Genomic DNA, 6,000 nt, shown 5'->3' with positions numbered 1-6,000 from the left:
GCGGGCTGAGCACTGATATGTGGTATTGAATGTGTGTATCTTCTGGCAGACGAACAGATGCCATATATGGCAGTTAACTGATATCTGTACTGTATAATGTTAAGTGTGCCACATGACTTGCTCACACATATCGTTTACTTGTCTTCCAGGCTTATGGCTCATCAAAGGAATCCCTCCTACACAGCTGCAGAGGAAAAGGAAATATACCACAGCCTGGTTCAGCACTATACCCTGCTGTTTTCCAGGGCCAGCCAGCACCAGCATGAGCGTACTGCACTGTGGCAAGATCTTGTTCATCGGGTAAATGACATAGGCATGCATAACCGGACATATGAGCAGGTATGCCATCACTGCAGTAATATAATTAGACATGTCCGGTGGTGTGCATCTGATATCCATAGAAAACAGCTTGCCACAGGTGGTGGGGTGGCCATACATCCCCCCTCACCAAAGTGGAGGAACTGCTCCTAAGTGTGGTGGCTCTTGGCCTACAACAGCAACAACATCACACATGTGTCATCATGGAGGCCGGAGCCACCCAGCATGGTGACATGGAGCGTGCAGGTAACATGCCCTAGCTGTAGACTACTGTTACCTGTATTGTTAGATTATGCATACGTGAGATGTGTACGGTGTTCAGCAGTTGTGCTGCCTATTGTGTGCAATACTGATGTTTTGAATAGTATCTGTACGCCTATGCCTGTTGTTCTACTGTAGTTTAGCACACTCACAGTAGCAATGCCACAGTTGTGGCCTCTGACAGACTGTGTCATATTCTTGTAGGTCCCTCTGGTGTGACAGCAGGGCAGACGATACATGCTGGTGAGTGTGTTAACACTGTAAAATTGGTATTGAAATGTGCATGTCATAGGTGAGGTGTAGGCCATGTACACATAACACACCTACGCATAATGCATGCTGTGCATGTTTGCTGTGAGACGTTAAACATCTCAGTAAAGTCAGTAGCTGCCTCAATCACATGCAATGCACAGAGCATCAGACACAAATGTGGCAACACTGTACTGCACATTGAATTGGCATAGTTGACACACACATACACAACATAACACGTTTGTCATACGCAGTACACCTCAACATGCTAAACATAGTGTAACCGGACACCCACTGCCAGGTCACACTTCAGTATCCCACATGTCATCCACACACCACACATTATATACCTGAGGGGTAGGGGCCTAGCATGGGGCTGTGAAACACTCTTCAACACATAACACAGTCATGTTAGGCAATGCTCCCTATTGGGCACCTCACACACCCTTGTGCAATGTGGCTGTGTAATTGTGAACTTAGCCACGGCACTGCGGTTCATGTACAGCATGCTAGGCAGTGGTCTAGCACACTTTAGTTGCCTTGAGTGACCACATGATGCATGATGATGATGGCTAATGGTACTACACCCATACAATTACAGTGACCACAGTACTACACATAGCTGTTATTGCTTTGCACCTCCATGTTATGTGTGTGCACTATTACACATTATGCATAGCATGCTGTGTGTGTGGAAATATATGCAACTATACACAATATGCATAGCAGTCGCATTCTGTACAAAGTGACACATATTTGTCCTGGAATGCTATTGGGTATATAGGTCATATGACACACATTGGGTATGTGTGATGTTTAATGTTGCAGTCATGTACCATGCAATGTCATGGCTGGCACTAGCATATCTGGAATATGACCCACACTCACCATAACCACTGTACAATGGCCATGTCCAGGATTGGTATTCCATCACGTATACATGAACCACTCATCCCGTGTGTGTACATAGCATGCATGTGCTACACCTGTGTCCACAATTATCTGCTATAGACACAGATACTGCAATCAGACATGGAAATCCATGTGACACACAGATAACACATGCAGCCATGGCATGTATACCTGTGAGTGATGGTGCACAGGACATTGCAGAGCTTATAATACTTGCACAGAAATGTTGTGTCCTTGTACACATTGTGTTCCAGGGTGTAGGCAATCACTGAACATGAACACACATGCACCTCAGCCATGTACACTGTCATTAACTATGGCTGTCTACACTCACACTGCATGGACTTGATCAACACTTATTCTACATGCTGACATGTGTGACATGACTGTTTGCCTTGTGATACTGCCACCCACCTTCAACCACTATTGAGTATGTTTTAGATTGCTGTTGTGTGTGTGTATCTGCTGTAGTCAGGAGTGTGCATGTGTTCCTGTGTGCATGTGTGCATGTGTTCATGTGTGCATGTGTGCATGTGTTCCTGTGTGCATGTGTTCATGTGTGCATGTGTGCATGTGTTCCTGTGTTCATGTGTGCATGTGTTCATGTGTGCATGTGTCCATGTGTGCATGTATCCATGTGTGCATGTGTCCATGTGTCCATGTGTTCATGTGTTCATGTGTGCATGTGTTCATGTGTGCATGTGTGCATGTGTTCATGTGTTCATGTGTTCATATGTGCATGTGTTTATGTGTTCATGTGTGCATGTGTTCATATGTGCATATGTCCATGTGTGCATGCATCCATGTGTGCATGTGTCCATGTGTGCATGTATCCATGTGTTCATGTGTGCATGTGTGCATGTGCAGACTGTAAAGTGTGTTTCCTGTCTTTCTCTCACAGGTGCTGAGTTAGGGGTTGGTGAAAGCAGTAGGCAACCTGAAGCCACTGCCATGAATAGTGGTGATGATGACATGTGTATTTTGGCACAGGAAGATTTGACAGGGTCTGTCATTGGTCCGCCAATCTACAGTACACAGCGTTCAACCCCATCTATGTGCACACTCATACTGTCAAAACATCCCTCACCACCAATGGCCATAGGTGAGGGACAGCATACAGTTGGCATTGACCAGGAGAGTGTGGGACCCATGGCACTTGCATCCCCTCACAGCAGCCATAGCCATAGACCCAGAATGGTACCACATAGGCGGAGGTCCAGGGGTTCTCGGGGGAGCCCCACTGGTCGTATTGCTCCTGGCAGGCGTGCCCTCACAGGTCTTATGACGACCAATATGTTCCAGGCTGTAATGCAGGCTCAGGCACGTATGGAATGGTACACCAGGCAGGGACTTAGGGCACAGAGGGCACATTACACCGCTATCAATGACAGCATCAGTGACCTTGCCGGTGCCATCCGGACTAACACCGAGGTCATTGATAGACATTGGGGGGAGACATTAGATGCCCTCCACAACATGTCTTTCATGAGCCAAGACCATGCGGGACAGTTGCAACATTGACACGGATGCATGCCAGCAACAGCAACAGCTGGCAGTGGTCGCAGATGACCCGCAGTTCACAGCCACTCCTGTAGTGGCAGTACCAGCCCCAGCAATGCTGGGGACGGCCTCTCCATTGACCATCCCAGTAGACCACGTGCACATGGCTCTGGCCAGTCCCAGGAGGGACATGGGTCCAGTCGTCATACCTCTGCCTCAGTTGACAGTACCCAGTCAGGGTTGGTACCTGATACTGTCCGTAGCACCCCTGCCAGGCACAGGTACTGTGTCCGTGGTCGGAGACAGTGATCTGTACAGCCTAGCAGGTACAGTCTGTGGCTGTCCCACAAACCACCATATATGGCAGCCACATGGTGGAGCTGTGTGCATGCAGACACACACATTAACCAAACAACTAGGGCTCACACATACACACACACATTACATCAACATTGGCCCACACAGTACTGTTGTCCCTCGCGCACACACACACACACACACACACACACACACACACACACACACACACACACACAGACATGTCGATTGGATGGGTCAATGTCAGGCTCTGGCAAACAACAAAATGCCCTGTGCATATGATGATACCTGTATCTCCTCCTGTCATCAGCATCATTGACGGAGGGACAGGCTAACATGGTGCTGATGCACAGGGTGACACTATAGCAGTGTAGCAATAATAGCAAGTTGTCAACAAGGAAGTGTAATGGCATCCTTGTAGGTATATCTGAGCAGACATTATGCATCAAAGCTCTGATTGTCAATGTAGCATTGTTTATACCACTGTTAGGTCTGAGTATGTATTGTCCACCCATGTGCCAAATGGCTGAAGTGCAATGTGTTGCCAGCATGTGTTAGTGAGTGGACAGTACGTGTGTGATGTGTGCAGTACAGATTAGTAAGTGTACATCTGTGAACATGGTGGGTGCGCACTGTCTGGATGTACATGCATAGTGGACACATGGGATATGCGGCATACCCTGTCGTACACATTGTTAACATTTATTTATTTATTTATTTTATTTTATTTTACATTTGTTGACCGGGCTAGTCTAGCTGGATACATGTCCTTTTTCAGTAGAGGCCGGGAAAAGCTCCCAAATTTAACAGTAGTATCACTAAACAGTTATCTAAAATAAACTACATTATTAAAATAATAAAATAATACACGGATAAATAGCATTTTAAATATCCAAGCTAATAGTTAGGTAGGGATTTTATAAGATGATTAAATGATATAGATGCATGTGGAGGATAGAAAAGTGATAGGTAAGCTTGAGAGGCAGAAGAGAGATTAGGTACAGATAGACCTATTGGGATTAGTCAGGGTTGGAACATGGGCACAACCACTGAGACTTAAGAAATTCTCTGAGATTAGTTTTGAATAGATTGAGTGAGGTTATGAGCCTAAGGTTGTTGGGAAGGGAATTCCATAGCTTTCCAATGGAGTTAGCAAAAAGAGCATCTGTTATTAGATTTGATGGTTAGTATCAGAGTACTGTTTGAGGATCAAGGCTTAAGTTGGGGGTCAGATTGTGCTCAGCGAGGGTTTTCTCTGGTTGATTAATTTTTAATTTTGAATTCGTGAGTTGGTTTAGTTTAAGAAGATTGGGCAGTTCAAGCCAGCCTAGTTTCTGAGAGGGAGGCAGTGGTGGGTACGATAGGGTGTCCCTGTTACAAATCTGGCAATATGATGGTAGGTGGTGGAGAGGTTATTAAGCTCATGTTTGTTGAGGAATGATAGTATCGGAGAGGCATATAGTAAGGTGGAAAGGAGATGGGTTCCGATAGTTAATTTGGCAGGAGGAGTGAGAAAGTTCTTTATTCTGTACATGGAGCCAAGTTTCTTGTTAACTGACTTTATGGTTTGGGCAAGGTGCATGTCGAATTTAAGCTTGTGGTCAATAGTGACACCTAATAGTTTGGTACAGGGGACGGCTCAATGATGGTGCCATTAAATGATTCCACAAAGAAGGTCCTTGTTATCAGGGTTCTTGGGTCAGTGGATTGGTGGTTGTGGGGAAAATAGAAGTAGCTTGGTTTTGTCGGGTTGAGTATGAGTTTCCATTTTCAACTTTAGCGAAACATTGTTGGGTGGCTGGAGTTTCTGAAGAGACCGATCAGAACAGATCAGGGTTGAGTCATCTGCATCTGCATTGAATGCAGGTGGCTCTGGGGATGACTGTGTGGAGATCATTTATAAAAACAGAGAAAAGAAGGGGACCAAGTATGGAGCCCTGTGGAACACCAATGTTGTTAGAGAGCAGGTGAGATAGACCATTTTGCCATCGGACTGCTTGCTGCCTGCCAGTGAGGTAGTAACGTAGGGATGGTTTGTCAAGATAGAGGGTTTGTAGGGTGTGTAGTAATAGCTGGTGATTAACCATGAAAGCTTTTGATAGGTCTAGGAAGAGAGCAGAAGATATTATTTTTTGTTACGGTTACTATTGACTGAGTCGACAAAGGAGAGGAGGGCAGTGGTTGTACTGTGGTGGGGCGGAAGCCATGCTGGGTTGAGGAGAATTAAGGGTGAGGTAATGTAGGAGTTTTGTTTTAGCTATTGGAGACAATATTGCAATGGGTCGATAGTTAGATATTTCTGTGGAGGAACCTCCCTTAAGTGAAGTGGAATAATATATGATATTTTCCAAATAGGGGGGATTGTAGCCTCAGTTAATGATCTATTAATCAGGATTGATATAGGATAGGCAATGGCATCTGCCGATATTTGTAGGTATT

The sequence above is a fragment of the Protopterus annectens genome, chromosome 1.part0 (assembly GCF_019279795.1).
Source record: "Protopterus annectens isolate FY-2018-M chromosome 1.part0, PAN1.0, whole genome shotgun sequence".
NCBI lineage: Eukaryota > Metazoa > Chordata > Ceratodontiformes > Protopteridae > Protopterus > Protopterus annectens.
This window is presented reverse-complemented; position numbering follows the sequence as displayed.